Raw genomic sequence first — 23,486 nt, forward strand, 5'->3', positions numbered from 1 at the left:
GTGCTGGTAACTATACAGCATTTACATTGTATTAGGTATTATAAGTAAGCTAGAGATGATATAAAGTATATGGGAGGATGTATGTAGGTTACATATAAAGGACTTGGGTGTCTGCAGATTTTGGTATATGCAGAGGTACTGGAAACAATCCTCCTGAGAATATCGAGACATGATTATTCATAGCAAAGTATGCTTTTCTCCATGTTCATATACAAATATTTTATACACAGGCAGAAGTGTTTTTTGTGTGTGGGGGGGGCGACTACGGTGTTTCTCACACACACATGCACACAAAATGAATCACATTTTATCAAATTCTCTGCATTATTAAAAGTCCTTGAAGTCAACTGGCATAGATTTAACTCATTTATTTTTAATGACTGCATAATAATCCAGTGATTGGATAACCTATAATTTACCCAACTTTTTCCTGAGGAATGTTAAATAAGGAATTTACCTTATTTTTAGTGTTTTTGCCCTTAAAAAAGGCTACAGTAAACATACTTAGATTTTTATGCACTGGTGCTTCTATTTCCATGAGATACGATTTCCAGGAGTGAGACTGTTGGATCATATATTAGAGGTATTTTTCATTTTAATAGATATTGCCAGACTGCTTTCAAAAAAGGTTATAATAATTCACTTTTCCACCAAGATATGAAAATGACCTCCCTTCCAATCTTTGACAGCATTAGGCATTACTGCTCTTTTAAATTTGCATTTCCCTGATTAATGGTGAGGTTAAGCATCTTTTCATAGGTTTATTGGCTATTAGGATTTGCCCTTCAGTGAATTGCCTATTCATGTCATTTTTGCATTTCTCTATAGGCTTCTGTCTTTTTACCATTCATCTGTAATATATTAACCTGATATCTATACTCTCCATTGCAAATATATTTCTCTATTATATAATATGTCCATTGAAACATTTTCTTCTCTTGAGTTCCAGGATACTACACTCTCCTGATTTTTTTTTTTTTCCTTTCTCACCATCCACTTCTTTTCAGTCTTCTTTTCACAGCTCCTCTTCTCTACACAGACTTACTCCCCTGGTGATTTCATCCAATTCCATGGTTCTGAATGCCATCTATACACTGATGAGTCTCATATTTCTACCCCCAAAATCCAGACCTCCCTTTTGAGCGTCAGACTCACCTACCTCAGTGTCTCATAGGTATTTCAACTCTTAATCTTATGGCCTAACCCACTTATCTTTCAGTATTCTCTAATGTGAGTAAATGACATCACTGTCCAACCAGCTGCTCCTATTCGAAACCTGGAAGTCATTATTGATTTACTTCTCTCCCATACAGATATGTCTCAATAACACTAATTCCTTTCAATTATACCCCCTCAAATATATCACCAAACTAACCATTTCTTTCTACATCCACTTCTGTCCGCTCTGGTCTACTCTACCATCATCTAATGCCTAAACTTCTACAAAAGGCTCCTAACTGGGCCCTTTGCATCCACCTCCCTAGCCCCTACCTCTGTCCCCAACAATCAATTCTTCAGATCCTAAACATAAGTCAGATCATGTCATTCTGCTTGAAACACTCCAGTGACTTGCCATATTTTTAAAAATTCTAAACTCATTGCTAAAGCTGTAAGACCCATGATAGGAATTTTGTCTACCTCCTTGAACTCATCTCCCGCCCTTCTGCCCCTAGCCCTAGCTCATTCTGTATTAGTCTCATTTGCCTTCTTGCTCTTCCTTGAATATGCCAAGCTCATTCCAACTTTTACCCCAGAGCTGTACGACTCCTTCCTCTCGAACATTGACTCTGCTCAAATGTCACATTTTCAGAAAACCCTTCCTTGATTGTGCAGAAACACACACCCACACAGCATCACATCATATGCTATCCTCTTTGCTTGCTTCATCTTTTTCCATATCTCTTATGGTTACATTAAATTACAGATTGCTTTGCTTGCTTGCTTAGTCATCTATCCCACTCTAAACTAAAACATAAGCTTTATGAGGACAGAAAACATGTCCATTCTTGTTCACTACTAAATCCCTAGCACCCAAAACAGTGCCTGGCACATAGCAGGAATTCAGTGTAATATTTTTTTTTCCAAGAATGACTAAATGTTGCTTTATTATTTTTTGACACCGATCATTGCAAAGCTAGCCTAATTACACTGAAAGGAACCAATATATAGCTGTAGTTCATTCGTTTTTAATGTTTAATATTTTTACATCAATATACCACCATTTAATTTTCCATTCTCTGTCAAGGACATTTGGGTTACTTCCAAGTTTTTTTGCTATTATGAATCATGTTGGTGTGAATATTCTTGTACACATCTTCTAGTACACACATGTGAGTTTCTCTAGGATTACAGATGTTGAGTCAGAAAGTATGCAAAATTCAACTTCATAACATAAAGCTAATTTGTTTTCCAAAGTGGTTGACCAATTTATACTCCTTCAGTGGTGTACAAGAATTCCTCTTGCTGGACTTCCCTGGTGGTGCAGTGGTTAAGAATCCTCCTGCCAATGCAGGGGACACGGGTTCGAGCCCTGGCCCGGGAAGATCCCATATGCTGCAGAGCAACTAAGCCCGCGAGCCACAACTACTGAAGCCTGCGTGCCTAGAGCCCCTGCTCCGCAACAAGAGAAGCCACCACAACTAGAGAAAGCCCGTGGGCAGCAACGAAGACCCAACGCAGCCAAAAATAAATAAATAAAATTTTTTAAAAATTAATAAAAGAATTCCTATTGGGATAAACAACAAGGTCCTACTGTATAGCACAGGGAACTATATCCCATCTCCTGGGATAAACAATAATGGAAAAGAATTTTAAAGAAGAATGTCTGTATGTGTATAACTGAGTCACTCTGCTGCACAGCAGAGATTGGCACAGCATTGTAAACTATACTTCAATTAAAAAAAAGAAAAAAAATACTCAAATAAAAAATCACGGAGTCTAATAAAACACAGATAATGGCCAAAAAAAAATTCCTGTTGATCCACATCCTCTCCAATATATGATATTGGAAAATCTCTTAATTTTTGGCAATCTCATTATGATCTTAATTTGCATTTCCCTAACTACTAATAAGGTTGAGCATCTTTAACTATATGTATAGGCCTTATGTAATTCTTCTATGAAATGGCTGTTCATGTCTTTTTGCCTATTTTACTATCCAGCTATTTGTCTTTTTCTTATTGATTCATTCTGTATACTAAAGCTTTGCTGGTTCTGTGTGTAGCAACTTCCTCCAGGTTGTGGCTTATATTTTCAAGTTCATTAAAGGATTTTTTTAATTCAACAGAAGCACTTGATTTTAACGTCCTAAAATTTATCAATTTTTCCTTCCATGTCTAGTTTTTTTCTGTGTTGTCATAGAAAATTCTTCCCTACTCCAGGGATATAATATATTCTCCCCATATGCTTTAAAAGCTTTTTACACTTTCATCTATGTAGAAATGATCTTTGTATATAGTATGAAATAGGGATCCATCTTCATATGGATACTATATAATTAACTCATATGGATAACTAATCATGCTAGCATTGTTTAAAAATACTCTCTCCATATCCCCCCTCCCCTACCTGCAATGCCACCCTTGTCACATAGCATGGTTCCATATATCTGTGGACCAGTTTCTGGGTAACCATTCTGTTCTACTGGTCAGTACAACTCTCCCTGAGCCAAACACTGTCTTAATTTACTATTAACTACTATTTGAACAATTCTACATTCTGATATCTGATAGGACAAGTCCCACCATCTTGTTCTTACTGTTCAGAAATGTCTTGTCTTGGTTATCTACCCTTCCATGTATATTTTAAAGGACAACAAAACAAAACCACAATTTAAAAACAAACACTCATTTACAACAGCAACAAAAAGTATAAGATACCTAAGAATGTACAGAGACTTATAAAACAATTTAAAAGCATTTAAGAAAGCCCACATAAATGAAGAAATAGACCACATTCATGTATTAGAAACCTAAATAAGATGTTAATTTTTCCATATTAATCCATAAATATAATTCAAATTCAATCAAAATCCCAACATAGTTTATTGTGAATCTTGACAAGCAAATATACTGTTTTTAACCCTCACTCCTTGATTGGAAGCATAAAGAATTATAAATTTAGTATAAGATATAAAACTTTAACCAAAATATGTATTAGAATCTAAAATGTGATCAGCCTTATCTATTTCCAATGATAGGTCTTTCTTAATCGAAGTCTAGAAATTTTCCTTTATTATACTTCAGATAATTAATTTTGAAATATCTATCCTGTCTTCTAGAGTTCATGTTGTTAGCAAGCTGACTCTCTCTGAAATATACTTGTTGTTTATCATCTCTTCCCTTATATTTGTCTCCAAACACTTCTTTTGCTTTCTAGATATGTTCTTCAAAGTCTGTCTTCTATTTGACTAATTTATTGATTCTGCTTGTTACCTGAGGTGTTTACATACTCTTTCCTCTGGCTATTCTTATTTAATAGAGTCATTGTTCACAACCTAATGTTCTTTACTGAAAAAAAAAAAAAAATTAAAGAACACAGACGTGTTACAGTACCATAAAGAAAGGCTTTGGACAATCATAAGGCATAGTATAAAAGGACTTTAAAAAAGTCAGCGAGAAAGGGAAGAAACAGCATAAAGGTTGGAAAAAGCAAATACTCTTTGCATACTTTCAAGTTTAGTATAGAAGCAATTATCCTGAATGGCTCTGAAAACAAGGGACCTATGCCCTAGACTGCTGATATCAAACAAAAGGCAAAATCACAGAAGCAAAGTACAAGTATGATAATCCATGAAGTGCCTCAGAAATTTAACCTATAGCAGCATTAATAATATTCTAAGGATTTAGAACCATCTCCTAAATGTATCCAATTGTAATTTATCTCTTCTTAAGGATAAAGATGTGAAATTAGTTTTGTCTTTCTGCCAAAAGCACCAATCTACCAAAAAAAAATAAAAAAAGCAAAAAACAAACCCCCCAAAAATGTAATGACTGTGTTCCTGACAGGGTTGCTAAACAAATATTTAATAATAGAAAGTAGACAGTAGGAAGAAAACACCAAAAATTCCACAGGATAATTTTCTCAGAGATTCTTTCCTTCAGTTTATGTCTCAGGGATGAAATTCATCACTTGTAAACTAGAATAATTCTACACATAAAACAAAATTAAAGCATATAATAGTCTTAAACTATGCCTGTTTTTGACAAATAAAGGTGGTAGCTGAGCCAAACCATCTTCACTGCCTCATCTATGCAAAAGCTCATTTAAACATTTAAATAATCACTCACAGGCATTTTCTGAACACTGTATCTCATTTTCCTTGTTCTCAATTATACCCAACTGCCTCATATAAGGCTAGGCCTGGGCAAACTTGTGCTTTGTCTTCATTCTTACCTTTTCATCTTTCTGATAAGATCACAATGACCCCAGGACCTCATATTTCACTGCTCTTGCTTTCCCCACATATGCTGCATATGGATGTCCATAAAAACTCACTGTCCCAGGAATATCTGTTCAGAGTCCTGTTCTTTGCTTATTTTAAAATAAATTACAGGGACTTCCCTGGCGGTCCATTTATTAAGACTTTGCCTTCCAATGCAGGGGGTGTGGGTTCGATCCCTGGTCTGGGAGCTAAGATCCCACATGCCTCAGGGCTAAAAAACCAAAACACAGAACAGAAGCAATACTGCAACAAATTCAATAAAGACTTAAAAATAAATAAATAAATAAACAAATAACAACAAGCACAATGATCAACAGAGTGAAAAGGGAGTCCACATAGTGGGAAAAATATTTGCAAATCATATATCTAATAAGGAGTTAATAATATTTAGAATATATAAAGAACTCTTACAACTCAATAACAACCCCCCCCAAATAACCCAATTAAAAAATGGGCAAAGGACTTGAAGATATACTTCTCCAAAGATATACAAATGGCCAATAAAGCACATGAAAACATTCTCAACATGGATAATCATTAAGGAAACGCAAATCAAAGCCACAATGAGATATCACTTCATACCCATTAAAATGGCTACTTTCAAAAAAAAAAAAAACCCCAAAAAACAAAAAACAAAAACCCCAGAAAATATAAAGTGTTGGCAAAGATATGGAGAAACTGGAACCCTTGTGCGCTGTTGGTGGGAATGTAAAATGGTGCAGTCCCTATGGAAAACAGTACGGTATTTCCTAAAAAAAATTAAAAATAGGATTATCATATGACCCAGCAATTCTACTTCTGAGTATATACCCAAAAGAATTAAAGGCAGGGTATCGAAGAGATATGTGTACCCACACGTTTATAGCAGCATTATTCACAATAGCTAAAAGGTGGAAGCATTCCAGGTTTTCATCAACGAATGAATGAAGAAACAAAATGTGGGATATACACGCAGTAAAATATTATTCAGCCTCAAGAAGGAAGAAATTCTAATACATGCTACCACGTGGATGAACTTTGAGGACATTATGCTAAGTGAAATACTCCGGTCACAAAAAAGACATGTACTGTATGATTCCACTTATATGAGGTACACAGAGAAGTCAAATTCATAGAGACAGAAAGTAAAATGGTGGCTGACAAGGTTTGGGGGTAGAGGAGAACGGGGAGTTACTGTTTAATGGGTACAGAGTTTCAGTTTTGCAATATGAAAAAGTTCTGAAGATGGATGATGGTGATGGTTACACAACAATGTGAATGTACTTAATACCACTGAATTGTCCACTTAAAAATAGTAAATTTTATGTTATGTATATTTTAACACAATTTAAAAGAAAAAATTACAATTAGCACATAAATAGCTCATCCTAAGACTGGTTTTAAACCCTTTTCTTACCTGAGCCTTAAATTTTCTAAATTAAATAAGGGTTTCTGTCTAACTGTCAAAATGGTTAGAGTGAATTCCGTATTTTCTTTCACTTCTCGCTCTCATCCTACGCAGGTGAGTAAAGAGGGCAATGGACTGTACTGCAGTTCTTCCTACTAACTTGCTCTGTAACTCTGAGAAAGTCACTTGGTCAAGAAGTTTAATGCATTTTAGTTTTCTCATCCCTCTCCTCAAAGTAACAACACTGGAAGTCATCTTAAATCTTATGTCTCAGAAGGTACTATCACTAAACTTTTCATTAACGACTTCAAAACTGACTGCAGGGAGGCAGGAAGCAATAGCACAAAATGTAAAGGAAGGTCCATTCAAGATGCAGTGTTCTCTCTCTATAACAGTTAAATTGTGTAAGTCCTATTACAAATAATAGGACAATAAATAGTTCTAAAAACTACATTTCAATGTCCTATAACCAAAAAAGGGCTGAAACCCAGCCTTTTTGTAAGGAAATGCCAATAAAAAATGTCTCTATTCTCTTTTTCATGTTCCTTCTGGGTTGGTCAGTTTTATTACTTGTTCATTTAGTCTAGCTGCCTTGTTGATAGGAAAATCTTCTCATCACTTTCTGCACACATCTCACTTTTATTCTTTTCCTTTATGCATCTATGGTTCTCTTCCTTAACCTATCTCAAGCTTTTTCAAGGTAAGGTCATGTCTCATTCATTTTTGTAATGCTAAGTCTATCAAGTCTATCATGGAGACTAACCCAGAGTATACACTCAATGAACACTTAATGGGAACATGATGATGGAACACAAGTGTTACCCAATTCACACAGCCCCGCCTTCACAAGGAAATAACTGGAAATTAAAAAGATGAAAGTTTCAATGACAGAAATTAAGAATGTTACACAACAAACTGTTTAAAACCAGGAAGCATTTCTGCTAACCAAAAAAGTAGATAAAATCTTGAGGAAGTCTGTTAACAAAGAGTGGAATAGGGATTTTCAAATCTCCCAGGGGTGGTCAAAAAACATTAAGCTACATATATACTGTTTATACAATTTACATCTTAAAACAGGAAAGAAAAGTTATGAGTGAAAGGTTGGATAAAGACACAACAGCCAAATGTATACAAAAATAAAAGCAGGTTACAAGTTACAAGTACCATAACTTACAAGCTAAAAAAGTATGAAATGGTAGAGTGGATCGTTATATATATATTTTTTGTAATTTCCCCAGTTTATCTGAAAACAATCTTTTCTGACATATATTCATAGGAATTTTAGATCAGTCATCTCCAAGTGCACAGAAATTACCTATATTTGCCTATAAACTAAGCACTGATAAAAGAATACTTAACATATCAATATTTAAGCATTCCAATATAAAAGGACTTTTCCCAACTTATTTTTTTTTTCCCACCTAAGCTGATCTATATTTGACATTCAGGTTAATTACATGCATGTAAAAGCAGGCACGGTCCTCAAACTAACCTAAGGTAAACCAGCACACAAGTGTCCTTATTCCCGGACATAATTACATTTCCAGAGGCAAAGTGGTTCAAATGGGAACAAATCAGCTAACTTCCTTATGAAATAAACTAAACAGACACAAACTAAGGAGTGAAGGTGCTAAAGATTAATCCCACAAATCTTCCTCCTTCCTGTCCTGTAAATGCACAAGTGTGCACTGTGAGCATGTATGAACACTTCTCACCAACATCACTGGACACCAGGCCCTGGCATCAAGAGGTAGTGCAAGGCAGGGGGCCCCATCCACACAGAGGGAAGACGTAGTGCAGATTCTTGGAAGTGCCGATGGGATCAGATGCTGATGGGCCTTACAGTGATGTTTTACTTCATTATGTTCTATTTTGTTGCTCTACTATTTTGTTTGTTCCACTATTTTTGTAACTGCGGTGAAGTGGGAGGTTCAACTAGTCTAAGAACATTTACCCCATAAACTGTCTGAAGCAAAATTTTTATTTATTCTTCCGCCAAACACAACTGATTTCCATCTACAATTTTTTTTAATTTAATTTTTATTTTATATTGGAGTATAGTTGATTTACAATATTGTGTTAGTTTCAGGTGTACAGCAAAGTTATTCAGTTATACATATATCCATTCTTTTTCAGATTCTTTTCCCGTACAGGTTATTACAGGATATGGAGTAGAGTTCCCTGTGCTATGCAGTAGGTCCTTGTTGATTACCTATTTTATATATAGCCGTGTGTATATGTTAATCCCAAACTCCTAATTTATCTCTCCTGCCCACCCTTCCCCTTTGGAGAGCACAGAATCTTAAAAGGGAAAGTTCAGGGTAGGCTTCTTGGAGGAGGTGCCATTCTTTCTAAGGATAGTAGAACCTCCTGGGGTGGCAGGAGGGAGCAGTGTGTCAAAGTTTGAGAAATATAAGAAAATATGGCAAAACTAAGGTACACGAGTGGAATTCCGGGTTTGGGAAAGAAATGAGAGTTGATACTGGAAACCTAGTGGGGACAAACAGAAAGGGGCCTTGTTACAATTATTTTTTAAAGTAAGAAACAGTGAGTCAACTGAAGAAAGGGCTGTGGCCTTGGCTAGGGAATGGTGACACTGTGTCACTCGACTGAGAATGTGGGCCTATGGGGACGAGCCTGGGCCGCAGCAGGACTGGAACCGGGTCAGTGAACCTTCTCCAGCAAGGCTCTGCAGCACCGCACACACTGGTGGCAGACGGTCTCAAAGTCAGCGTCATTACCATAATAAGGATCTTCAATAATGAGTTGTTCCTGTGGATCCTAGCTCCCAAGTGTTCAATTTTCGTTCTGCAGTTTTTAACTTGATTACTTTTCCTATTCACATCTCTCAGGTTGCTTCCATCCATACATAGTATATAATCAAAAGTGGCAAAGACTTCTTTGGTAACTTGCCAGGCAACGTGACTCATGGGGATAACCATGCTTCTTCATGCAAGCCTGCCCCCGATAATCAGGAGGGTTTCCTAGTTCATACGTGGACACTGCTGCACTGTCTATCCTCCAAGTATCTGAAATGTTTTGATCAGTTACAAGTTTCCTGAAAACTGTTTCTGCGATGGGTGATCGACAGATGTTACCCAGACACACGAACAGCACTGACTTGGTCACCCGTATGGCCATCTTCCCGTGCGCATAGAGGCGCCCACTTGGATCATTATATTCTGACAAAAGGTACACTACCCTGGAGTTATAAGTCCTAAACACTTATGTGCCAAGTGAAGCCCTGAAATAGTCAAAAATATTGTGAGAGATATGTAGAAATATAATAGATATGGTAGCTATACTTCTGCATCTCTAAATATTGACTGCTACAGAAGCCTTCTTTTTAGGAATACAAAGAACACTTTAAAAAAGTTGATCACAGGGACTTCCCTCGTGGTCCAGCGGTTAAGACTCTGCATTCCCAATGCAGGGGGCCTGGGTTCAATCCCTGGTCAGGGAACTAAATCCTGCATGCTGCAACTAAGACCCGGTGCAGCCAAATAAGTAAATAAATAAATATTTTTTTAAAAGTTGATCACATATTAAAAGAAAACTCAAATTAAAAAATAGTTTAAAAGACTACATACTCTGATAACAAGGTAATCATGCTAAAAAAACAAATTTAAACATTGTATAAAAACGTTTAACCAATGATAATTTCTAAAATTATCTCCTAAACATCTCTTAGGCCAAAAAAGAAAAGAAAATCACAATTAAAATCTATGTTGAAAATGATTATAAAACACCAATTACCCAAATCTACATGTTGAAGCCAAATCTGACCTTATGAAAACTAGCTTTAAAAATTTTCATTTTCAAAAAAAATTTCAAAGAAATTTCATGACTTTTGAAATAAAGAAAAGAAAGGTAGTGAAGATGAAATCAGAAATTTATGATGTAGGGGAAAAAAAATAGGAGAACTGATTAACCAAAAAAAAGGGAGAAATAAAAACCAAGAGCTAGAGTTTTGGTGAAAAAAATGACAATAAAGCTGACACATCTTTGGCAAATCTAAATACAAAAATTTTTTTTAAATATATAAAATTAGTAATGAGATGTAACTACAGTGACTGAGACTAAAAATTATAATAGAATGATATATATATATATAAAACTCTACACTAGAAGGTTTACTATATCTATGAAATAGACACTTTTCTAGGAAAATAAAAATGGTAGAATTGACTCAAGAAGAGTAGAACATGTGAATAAACCAATAACCATGAAACTGATTTAAAAGATGCCCGAAAAAACCCTCAAAAAGTTTCCAGGCCTGAAGTGGTTTTAAGGTCTTTCAAGTCTTGGAAGTAGACTTGCTTGCTTGCTAAATATAAATTATTTTAGGGACTTCCCTGGTGGCGCAGTGGTTAAGAATCCGCCTGCCAACGCAGGGGACACGGGTTCGAACCCTGGTCCGGAAAGATCCCACATGCCACAGAGCAGCTAAGCCCGTGCTCCACAACTACTGAGCCTGCATGCTGGAACTACTGAAGCCTGTGTGCCTAGAGCCCGTGCTCTGCAACAAGAGAAGCCACTGCAATGAGAAGCCAGCACACTGTGACAAAGAGTAGTCCCCGCTCGCTGCAACTAGAGAAAGCCCGCATGCAGCAATGAGGACCCAATGCAGCCAAAAAAAAATAAACAAAAATAATTTTTTAAAAAATTGAAATTATTTTAGGGCATCTAAAAATTGGAAAGCTTACCACACATTTTACCAAATCAGCAAAGTTGTGAAAGAAATCAGACAAAAGACTTACTACAACAGACAGAACTGAAAGGAGAACAGACAATTCAACAATAATGGATGGAGACTTCAATACCTCACTCTAAATAACGGATAGAACAACTAAACTAGACAGAAGATCAAAAAGGAAACAGAAGACACTATAAACTAACTAGACCTAACAGACATCTATAGAACACTTCACTGAATAGCAGCAGAATACGCATTCTTCTCAAGTGTACATGGAATATTCTCCAGAATAGAACATACGTTAGGTCATAAAACATGCTTCAATGAATTTAAAAGGACTGAAGTCATACAAAGTATGTTCTCTGACCACAAGGTAATGAAATTAGACATCACTAATAAAAGGAAATTTGGGAAATTCACAAATACATAGAAATTAGACAGCACGCTACTAAACAATTGGCAAAGGAGAAATCACAAGGAAAATTAAAATTACTTGTAGATGAATGAAAACATAAACATAATATACCAAAACTTATGGGATGCAGTGAAAGCAATGCTTAGAGAGAAATTTATAGCTATGTACACTTATATTAAAAAGGAAGATCACACATCAATAACCTAACCTTCTACCTTCAGAAACTGGAAAAAGAATAGCACACCAACTTAAAGCAAATAAAAGGAAGAAAAAAATAAAGATTAGAGTGGAAATAAGTAAAATAGATAATAGAAAAATACAGGAAATCAATGAAACCAAAAGTTAGTTCTTTGAAAAGATCAATAAAATTGACAAATCTTAGGCTAGAATGACCAAGAAAAAAGAGAGAAGATTCAAATTACTAAAATCAGGAACGAAAAGAGAACATTACTACTGACCTTACAGAAATAAAAATGACTATCAGGGAATAGTATGGATAACTGTATGGCAACAAATTAGATAACCTAGATAAAATGAACAAATTCCTAGAAAGGCACAAACTATTGAAACCCACTGAAGAAGAAATAGAAAATGTGAGTAGAGCTATAATAAGAGATTGAATTATAAAAAAATACCATAAGTAATAAAAAAAAAACTACCACAAAGAATCTAAAAAAGGGCAACTCATAGAAACAAGAGTAGAATGATGGTTGCCAGGGACTGGAGGGTAGGGGAAATTGGGAGATGTTGGTCAAAGGATACAAACTTCCAGTTATAAGATGAATAAGTTTTGGGGATCTAACATACAGCATGGTGATTATCGTTAACAATACTGTATAGACTTGAAAGTTGCTGAGAGTAAATCTTAAAAGTTCTCACTACAAAAGAAATGGTAATTATGTGAGGTGACTTAAGTGCTAACTAACCCTACTAGGTTAATCACTTTATAATGCGTAAGTGTATCAAATCAACACGTTGTACACCTTAAATTTACACAATACTTTATGTCAGTTAAATCTCAATAAAGCTGTTTAAAATTAAAAAAACACCCACAAAGAAAAGCTCAGGTCCAGATAGCTTCATTGGTGAATCCTACCAAACATTTAAAGAATTAATACCAATCCTTCACAAACTCTTTCAAAAAACAGAAGAGGAGGGAACACTCCCCAACTCATTTTTTGAGGCCTGTATTACTCTGATACCAGGATCCTAGAAATAGACATCACACGAAAACAGAACTATAGATCAATATTACTTACGACCATAGATGCAAAAATCTATGACAAAAATACAGATCTCCCTCAACTTATGATGGAGTTACATCCCAATAAACCCATCATAAACTGAAATGATCATTAAGACAGAAATGCATTTAATACACCTAACATACCGAATATCATAGCTTAGCCTAGCCTAGCCTACCTTAAATGTGCTCAGAACACTTACATTAACCTACAGTTGGGCAAAACAATCTAACACAAAGCCTATTTTATAATAAAATGTTGAGCATCTCATGTAATTTATGGCATACCATTCTGAAAGTGAAATACAGAATGGTTGTATGGATATAGAATGGTTCTAAGTGTATTGGCTGTTTACGCTAGTGACAGTGTGGCTGACTGGGAGCTACGGCTCACTGCCACTGCCCAGCATCAGGAGAAAGTATCTTACTGCATATCGCTAGCCTGGGAAAAGATCAAAATTCAAAACTTGAAGTGTGGTTTCTACTGAATGTGTATCACTTTTGTACCATCATGAAGTCGAAAAATTATAAGTTCAACCGTCATGTGTCAGGGATTCTATTTCTTATTAGCAAACAGAATCCAGCAATGTATAAAAAGAATTATGCACCATGAACAAGAAGTTTTATTCCAAGAATGTGAGATTGGTTTAACACACAAAAATCAATCAATATAATACACCATATTAATAGAACAAAAGACAAAACATCACACGGTTATCTCAATAGATGTGGGAAAAGCATCTGACAAAATCCAACATCCTTCCATGATAAAAACATTCAACAAACTAGGAATAGAAGGAAACACCCTCAACCTGATAAAGGGCATCTCTGAAAAACCCACAGCTAACGTCATACTTAACTGTGGAAGTCTAAAATTTCCTGCATAAGATAAGGAACAAGACAAGGATGTCCACTTTGACCACTTCTATTCAACATTGTACTGGAGGTTCTAGTCAAGGTCATTAGGCTATATGGAATGTAAAATGGTATAACAGCTTTGGAAAAGAGCCTGGGAATTTCTCAAAGGGTTAAACAAAGAGTTACCGTATGACCCAGCAATTCCATTCCTAAGTATATACCCAAGAGATTGAAAACATTAAATCCACATAAAAAATTGTACACACATGTTCATTGCAGCATTATTTATAACAGCCCAAAGTGGAAATGACCCAAATACCCATCAACTGATGAACAGATAAACAAAATGTGGAGTACCTATGGAATGTTATTCAGACATTACAAGGAATAAACTACTAGGACTTCCCTGGTGGCACAGTGGTTGGGCCTCCGTGCTCCCAATGCAGGGGGCCTGGGTTTGATCTCTCATCGGGGAACTGGATCCTACATGCATGCCGCAACTAAGAATTTGCATGCCACAACTAAGGAGCTAGCGAGCCGCAACTAAGGGGCACACCTGTTGCAACTAAGACCCAGCGCAACCAAATAAATAAATGAATATTAAATAAATAATAAATAAAAGAAATAAACTACTGATACACACTACAACATGGATGAACTTTGAAAATATTATGTTAAAGAAGCCAGACATAATTGGCCATATATTCTTTTTTAAAAAATAAATAAATTTATTTATTTATGGATGGCTATGTTGGGTCTTCATTGCTGTGCGTGAGCTTTCTCTAGTTGTGGCGAGCAGGGGCTACTCTTCATTGCAGTGCGCGGGCTTCTCATTGTGGTGGCTTCTCTTGTTGTGGAGCATGGGCTCTAGGCACGCGGGCTTCAGTAACTGTGGCACGTGGGCTCAGTAGTTGTGGCATGCGCGCTCTAGAGCGCAGGCTCAGTAGTTGTAGCTCATGGGCTTAGTTGCTCCGCGGCATGTGGGATCTTCCCAGACCAGGGCTCAAACCCATGTGGTTTAGAATCCCCTGCACTGGCAGGTGGATTCTTAACCACTGCCCCAGCAGGGAAGTCTAATTGGCCATATATTCTATGATACCTTCAAATGAAATACCCAGAATAAGCAAATTCTTAGAGACAAAGTAGATTAGTGATTGTCATGGATTGGGGATAAGGATGGATGATGACGGACTGCTTAATGGGTATGCGTTTCCTTTTGGGGGTGATAAAAACGTTCTAGAATTAGCAATGGTTGTACAGCATTGTGAATATAATAAAAACCACTGAACTGTATAACTTAAACAGGTGAATTTTATGTTACCTAAATTATATCTCAACAAAAAAAGAAATGTATGTACAATAGTCCCCCATTATCTGCAGTATCATTTTCTGTGGTTTCAGTTACCTGTGATCAACCATGGTCCAAAAATATTTAATGGAAAATTCCAGAAATAAACAATTCGTAAGTTTTAAATTGCACGCCATTCTCAGTAGTGTTATGAAATCTCAAGCCATCCTGGAGTGGGACATGAATTATCCCTTTGTCCAGCATATCCTACCTGTTAATAACTTAGTAGCTGTCTCAGTTATCAGATCAACTGTTGCAGTATTGCAGTGCTTGTGTTCAAGTAGCCTTGATTTTACTTAATGAGGGCCCCAAAGTGCAAGAGTAGCGATGCTGGCAATTTGGATATGCCAAAGAGAAGCTGTGAAGTGCTTTCATTAAGTGAAAACGTGAAAGTTCTCGACTTAATAAGGAGAGAAAAAATACCATTTGCTGAAGTTGCTAAGATCTACTGTATGAAAGAATATTCTATCCATGAAATTGTGAAGGAAAAAGAAATTTATGCTAGTTTTGCTGTTGCACTCCAAACTGCAAAAGTTATGGCCATAGTGCATTATAAGTGTTTAGTTAAGATGGAAAAGGCATTAAATTTATACAATAAGATATTTTGAGAGAGACCACATTCACGTAACTTTTATTACAGTGTATTGATATAACTGTTTTATTTTATTATTTGTTATTTAATATTTTACCATGCCTAATTTATAAATTAAACTCTATCATGGGTACACAGGTATAGGAAAAAAACGTATACATAGGGCTCAGTATTATCTGCAATTTCAGGCATCCACTGGGGGTACTGTAATGTATCCCCATGGATAAGGGGGGATTACTGTACTGAAACAAAGTAAGATGTATTCCAGGTATACAAGTACAATTTAATATTTAAAATATATAATTAATAAAAAGGCCAAAAGAGAAAACTTACAAGACTATTACAATTCGACGAAATTTAACTTTAACAAAATTTAACTTCCATTCTTGATAATTCTTAGAAAAATAAGAATAAAAGAATACATCAATGGAAAACAGTATGGGGGTTCCTTAAAAAACTAAAAATAAGAGTTGCCACATGATCCTGCAATCCCATTCCTGGGCTTATATCTAGAGAAAACTATAATTCAAAAAGATACGTGCACCCCAATGTTCACTGCAGCACTATTTACAATAGCCAAAACATAGAAACAACCTAAATGCCCATTGACAGATGAATGGATAAAGAAGATGTGGTATATATACAGAATGAAGTATTACTCAGCCATAAAAAAGAATGAAATAATGCCATTTGCAGCAACATGGATGGACCTAGAGATTATCATGCTAAGTAAGTCAGAAGGAGAAAGATAAATACCATATGATATCACTTATATGTGTAATTTAAAATATGACATATGAACTTACCCACGACACAGAAACAGACTCACAGTCCTAGAGAACAGACTTGTGGTTGCCAAGGGGGAGGGGGGCTAGGGAGGGATGGATTGGGAGTTTGGGGTTAGCAGATGCAAATTATTATACATAGAATGGATAAACAACAAGGTCCTACACAGGGAACTATATTCAATATCCTGTGATAAACCATAATGGAAAAGAATATGAAAAAGTATGTATATATAGGTATAACTGAATCACTTTGCTGTATAGTAGAAATTAACACATTATAAATCAACTATACTTCAATAAAATAAATTTTAAAAAAAGAACATATCAACATGATGTGGACCCCAGCTGTCATAAAATTTTATCATAATGTTCTGAAATGTGCACAAATATAACAGTACTACTATTATAACAATACATTATAAAACCAAGATAAATTTATACAGTATTAAGTAGGAATAAAATGACACCAAAAAATCCAAATTAATAATTTAATGTCATACTGTTTTGCTGGAATTACATCCTGTTTACAACATGAATACGCCTCAGGTTCTTTTGTGTTTAGCATTCTTACGCTGCCCTGGGCTGTATAATGAATCAAATTTCACACTATTTTTCTCTATCAGAACTACCACCAGGCCTCCATTTGCACAGCCCATCTTGACATCATTAGGTGATCAATAAGATGTTGGAGGCAAAGAATAAGGAGCATCTAGGATAATTTGAGGTCTTTGTTTTTGGGGGTGACTGGCTAAATAGTAATCTTTAAGTAAAACAGGAATACTTGGGTTGGGAGGGGTGGCTAGATTACTTTTGATGATGAATTTGTGGTACCTGAGGGACAGCTAGATGGAGCTGTCTAGTAGGTAAATGGATGTATGGATTTGAAGTCTGGGCCTGAAACAGAAATTTAGAAGAATGGTGGCTTGAAGCCAAAGAAGAACCTGTAAAGTTATGGTTAGAGAAGCAGAAGAATCTTTCAAAAGAAACACATGAGGGAAGTCAAGGGAATTTTTTAACAGCAGTGTTAATTTCCACAGAGGCAGCAATTAGGGTTGAAATGAATTCTATTAATTGGCAGGTGATGGTGACTTCTGGGAGAGGGGTGAGAAAGAGACAGTAAGGTCAGTTATTTAAAGAAGCTTGGCTACCAAGGAAAGCAGAGAGAGCAGTGCCTGGAAGATAGAGATTATTCTTTCTAGTCTGAAGAGAGAAAGTCAGTGGAGGGGAAGAGGCTGATGACTTAAAGTCTATGAGAACAAAACTTTGTTTAGGTCACCTCTCTGCCCCCAGCATCTATTAGGGTGTTAGTGTTTGGGACACAGCAAACACTCAAAAATATCAATATTTGCTGAATGTTGAATGAAGAAAGGAAAAGGGTGGGGTCAAGCAAGAAGGGGAGGGTCTTAGTAAGGAGGATGGGGAAGAGGTGATGGAGAGGGAAAAAAACATTTTTTTGATCATCCGTTAAACTTCAGATTCTTTATGTTCAAAATCTTTGAAATAACCCTGAAAAGAAGGCATTATTGTCTCCATTTTACAGTCCATCAAAGCAAAGAGATCAGGTACCCAAGGTCATTCATCTGTTGAGGGATAGAGACAGTAAGCAGACATGGCTTTATCTGCACATAAAGCTCCTGCTCTTCCACTGCACCTTGAAAATGAACATATAAAATATGAAAGTAAAATAATTTGCTGAAAATAAGGGGAAAGAAGTTGAGTTGGAAGAGGGTAGTAAAAGTATCTACTAACACCTGAGGAGGATGGACAAGGAGCTGACCCAGGTCAAGTAAAAGGAGTGATGAGCAGTGTTTGCGGACCTAACTGAAATTAATACTGGAGCAGCCCCAGTCTGCATGCCTTTGTGATTAAGTCTATTTGGTCTCAGCAGGAGTTTGTAGGGTGAATGCATGAAAGTGTGCATGGGGTGAGAGCAGTTCAAGTAATCATGTAGATCTAATTTGGATAAGGAAGGAGTGAAGCCAGGAGGTAGCTGGGATACCCAGAGAAAATGGAGAGGTCAAGGGCTTATTTTTTAGAGTTTACAATATTGAATGAGAAGCAATTTTAATGGCGCAAAGGAGGGGTCTTCAATCACCATCATCTCTATTTCACTTCAACAAACTTCTCTAACCGCCCGCTCTTGCTGAGCTGCCCTACTTCTGTAATTTGCTTTTATGACAATATTAAAAACAAGGGACACATTTGTTCTGGGTTACCTGATCCCTTGTAGTTAAATAAATATTTGCCCCAGACAAGGAGCTTATTAAAAATGAACAATGGAGACCATCAAATTTCATAACTCTACAAAGGCTCTGTCCTTCACCCGCCACCCCACCTAGCACAAGATAGGGCCAGTGAACAACAGCAGTGACAAAAAGCTGAGCGGAGAACCACCAGAGTTCTTGAATACCTGACTTAACACAAAGATTAACCTAACCCTTTTGTTTCCAGATACTTCCACTTAGTATAGTGGGGCTATTTTCCAATAGAAGTGTACTTATTTTGTGTGAGTCAGTCAGCCAGATGTGAGATATAAAACTGTGCTTACTATAACTTTTCAGAAATATATCTTTTTCAGAAATTGAAGTGTCTTACTATCATCAATATTAGATTGTCTCTTCTGAGATTGCTGTTATCTAAATAGTAGCAAGGAAATCTCTTTTTGATTGGACAAAAGTGATTGTAAAGAAAATACAGAACCATTAGAAATGTGGTAGTCCCATGACTTTACATCCACCTCAGAGGGTACCACAAACCTACCCCACCTATAGGTTTTCTGGACTTAACAAAAGCCCGTCAATCCCAGTCATAGATAGCCTGATACCTCCACAGTCTAGTCTCACAAACCCAAGAAAACCCCAGAACCTCAATATTATCAGCCAGGGAACACTAGATAGTGTTTATCACTAACTAGTTAGCAAATGTATGAAGCTTATTACCCTCAACAAGCCATATTTATGAAACTATAATTAGCTTCATAGAGAAATCTAAGAAAGTAGTAGGTATATTTGCAGTTCAAAGAATAGAAGGAAAATGAGAGTAGAAATATCTGATCTGTATACCTTTGGAGATCAAGTAAAATACTGGCCAGGGTGGTTAAGTGACCTAACATAACTTTCATTTCTTATGTTCATGTGACCTCCATGTAGGACTATGGCTACAGCAGAATAAAAAGCTCAGGACTATTAACTCATCTCAAAAATCCAACTACTAAAAAAAAAAAAAAAAAAAAAAAAATCCAACTACTGTTCTATATAAACATATATAACTCACATAGATTAATCTCCCTTTGGCCTAACAGACCAGACCAGTGCTTTTCAAACTACAGGTAGTGAAATTGATTTTGTGGGTTACAACCTGATTTTATACAAAATGAAATATAAAAACATCAAGATGCATCACATATAGTATGCTTTGGTGAAAATCTTTTTCTAGTGTGTGTGTATGAAATTAATATTTATTTCTTACTGTCAGTTACAGTCAAAAACAGTTTGAAAGCCACTAGACTAGACTGCAACAGAATCAATCAGCAACAATGACTCATTTCCAAAGTCTAAATACTTTTTCAAAATTATTGACTTAATCCTCATGTAGCAGTCCAGCGAAGGAGATAAGAACAGTTATGCCTTGTTTGAAAATAGCTGGTCTCATTTTGAAAATCAAACAGAAGTCTTGAGGGAATTAATTTTCAATCCATTTAACATATGCTAACTCCAAAAAAAAAATGAACTGAGAATTCATAATACTGCTCCCTCTAAATATGCATTTCCTCCAAAATTAAAGATGTCATTAGTACAAAAGTTCTACTTCAGTGACAGAAAGGAAGAAGAGATCTAAAGGCATGGGTTTATTTTTTGACATTTTTCCCTACATAAAAGTTTTTCAATCTCTGTGAAACTCATTTTTATATCTGCTAACCACTACTGAACCTAAATGAACCCACCACTTACAACAACTCTCATCTTAAAACATATTTTGATAGAAACTAAGAAGTTACTAGTATGTTAGTAAGAATTACCCAGTCCACTTTGAAACGGTACCTCCACTTTTGGGGAGCCTTCAAGACTCTATAATCAGGCTTAGGGAATCCACTCAGAGCTTGAGTTTCAGTGATCAAGTGGGAGTAGTTGATTCATAGGCACCGTTTATCTGCCAACGAAGTCCAGCTTAGTTTGCCCCCAAATCCTGAAGCTATGTGGACCCTCTAGAGATGGCTCATCACACTCAGAAATCTGGAGGGGTAATATTAATGGGAAGTCCCCACAACTCCCAGAGCCTAAAGCCAACTTACTATTATAAAGTCACAAGGAAACTGCTGAAAGACACACTTGCCAAACCACAAAAACATTTACTGAGACTTTACTAGGTCTGGTGTTTCTAGGAGGTAATTATTAGGTACTTAATTAGCAAACACTTCCTTCATATGTATTTTCACATTTGATTACTAGGAAAAAGGGTGAGACTAAGAATTATCACTCTCCCTGTTTTACAAAGAGGTTGTAATAAAAAAAGATGCCCAAACCTAACAAACCAAGAGAGTGGAAGAATGAGGTGCTTATCTTTTAACTCCTGGTGTAGTTGTCTTTCCCGACATGGCAGGAAGTCTTGCTCAGAAATCTGGAGGATGTCACTCTAAATGTCTGAGCTCACCAATCATTAGATTATTTCACTCTTTTTAACCTCTGCGTGGCTCTCTGTAACCCTACAGATGGTACTTACCTAACTACAGCAAATTCTTATCAAGTAAGAAGATATAGTAGAAAAATTCAATTACTACCTCCATTTTAATCAGCTGAAAGGAGATTACATATACAAATGGCAGTGATACACTGTACATAGGAAAATGCTGTTACAGAGATTGGGAATGCAGTAAACTGGCAAGAAGTTACACAGGCTAGTAGTAGTAGTTCTTATGATTTAGCTTCTAGGCTCTACTGAACCAGTAACTCTCATAACTACCCTACCTGATGTTCAAAGTAGATGTGTTCTCCCACACATAAAGGTTTTAGAACTTACACTCAGTCAACATCATGCTACTCATTCAGAATTGATTTTAATGGGTCTCTGCTTTCTTTAAATGCACAACTAATATTTATTTTTATATTGCCTTGTGTCAAAGGGCTTTCAAAGAGATATAGACTAAAGATAATATAATAAATGTTACAATAGTAAATGTTCTCTGACTGAAGATTTCCAGCTTCACAGAAACTTGTGAGCCCTACACACACACATGTATGTATGGTCTTTTTACATACCGCCAAATGCTTCTTTAGTCCTTTACCTAATCTGATATCACATTTCTTATGTTCTTGTGGCATTCTTAATAATCTGGGATTAAGACACTTAATTAAGTTGTCTTTAGGTGAATTTCTTAAGCTAAGTCTTGGTTCTCTTATGGGGCTATCTACCTCATAGTAGTGTTATTATATATACTCATTCTAACTTGATAATCAAGACACATATACATTATTGATAGAATGTCATATATGATATATATATTCTACCTAACTTGTAACCAAAGAAATTAATTCAATTAAATATTTGTGCTTATTAAATTGAGAAAGATTTTTAAAAGTCTGAATCATCTACTTTTAATGAATATGTGAAAAAACAAGTATTCTCTTATTCTGGTAGTGGGTAAGATAAGATAGTGAAATCTTTGTAATACAAACCTTTAAAACATGCACATGCCCCTTGACTCAGAAATATAATTTCCAGAGACTTGTCCTAAGGAAATAACAATTAAGCCAAAAGAATGTTTCTCAGAGTATTCTTTTATAGTATAAAACTGGAAATAAAATAAGTGTCTTACAATAGCAAGTAGTTATAATTTATAAAAATAGGTCCATGCCATAAATTACCAGATGGCTACTACAAATAATGTTATAAAAACATATTCATTGCCATTGAAAGTCTTCTAAAGATACAGTGTTTAGAGGGGAAAAAAGGTTGCAAAACTGTATATATTACAAAAATTATGTACTTACACATATAGGTACATATTCATGATGCTTCTAAGTATGTCTAGGGATGTTAATCTTTCTACAGTGAACATTATTACTTGTGTAATAACTGTAACTGTTACACAGGTGAAATTAATATATAACATGAAGGTCAGTCCATTCTCTCTTTTATTTTTTATTTTTTATTTTTTTTAAATTTATTTATTTTTATTTATGTTTTTGTCTGTGTTGGGTCTTCGTTTCTGTGCAAGGGCTTTCTCTAGTTACGGCGAGCGGGGGCCACTCTTCATCGCGGTGCGCGGGCCTCTCACTATCGCGGCCTCTCTTGTTGCGGAGCACAGGCTCCAGACGTGCAGGCTCAGTAGTTGTGGCTCACGGGCCTAGTTGCTCCGCGGCATGTGGGATCTTCCCGGACCAGGGCTCGAACCCGTGTGCCCTGCATTGGCAGGCGGATTCTCAACCACTGCGCCACCAGGGAAGGCCCATTCTCTCTTTTAAATAAGGATAGTTTAAATAGTTTACAGTATGAGTAAATTGTTTTCAGTGCAAGGAACACTATTAACTGTTAAGGGTCCTCTATAGTCAGTACTTCTATTCTGTGGTGAAGGAGAAATTTAAAAAAATTCTAATCAGTTACAGACATTTTAATAAAATACATTAAAGATGAATTATTAGAAAATTAAAATTAAAAGGCATACAAATACAAACCTCAATTTTAAACCAGATTCACAAACAAAAAGTTACTCTATCAAA

General features: G+C 36.0%; 1 protein-coding gene and 1 pseudogene across 4 annotated transcripts in view; both read right to left on the reverse strand.

Moving 5' to 3' along the window:
• Nucleotides 1–23,486, reverse strand: part of HDGFL3 (HDGF like 3) — a 78,508-nt gene that overhangs the window by 47,871 nt on the left and 7,151 nt on the right. The window lies entirely within an intron of this gene.
• LOC309654587 (low molecular weight phosphotyrosine protein phosphatase pseudogene) lies at nt 929–22,887 on the reverse strand (annotated as a pseudogene). The gene has a single exon. The product of its transcript is annotated as a low molecular weight phosphotyrosine protein phosphatase pseudogene (transcript).

Source organism: Balaenoptera physalus, assembly GCF_965194825.1.
Source record: "Balaenoptera physalus genome assembly, chromosome: 2".
Lineage (NCBI taxonomy): Eukaryota > Metazoa > Chordata > Mammalia > Artiodactyla > Balaenopteridae > Balaenoptera > Balaenoptera physalus.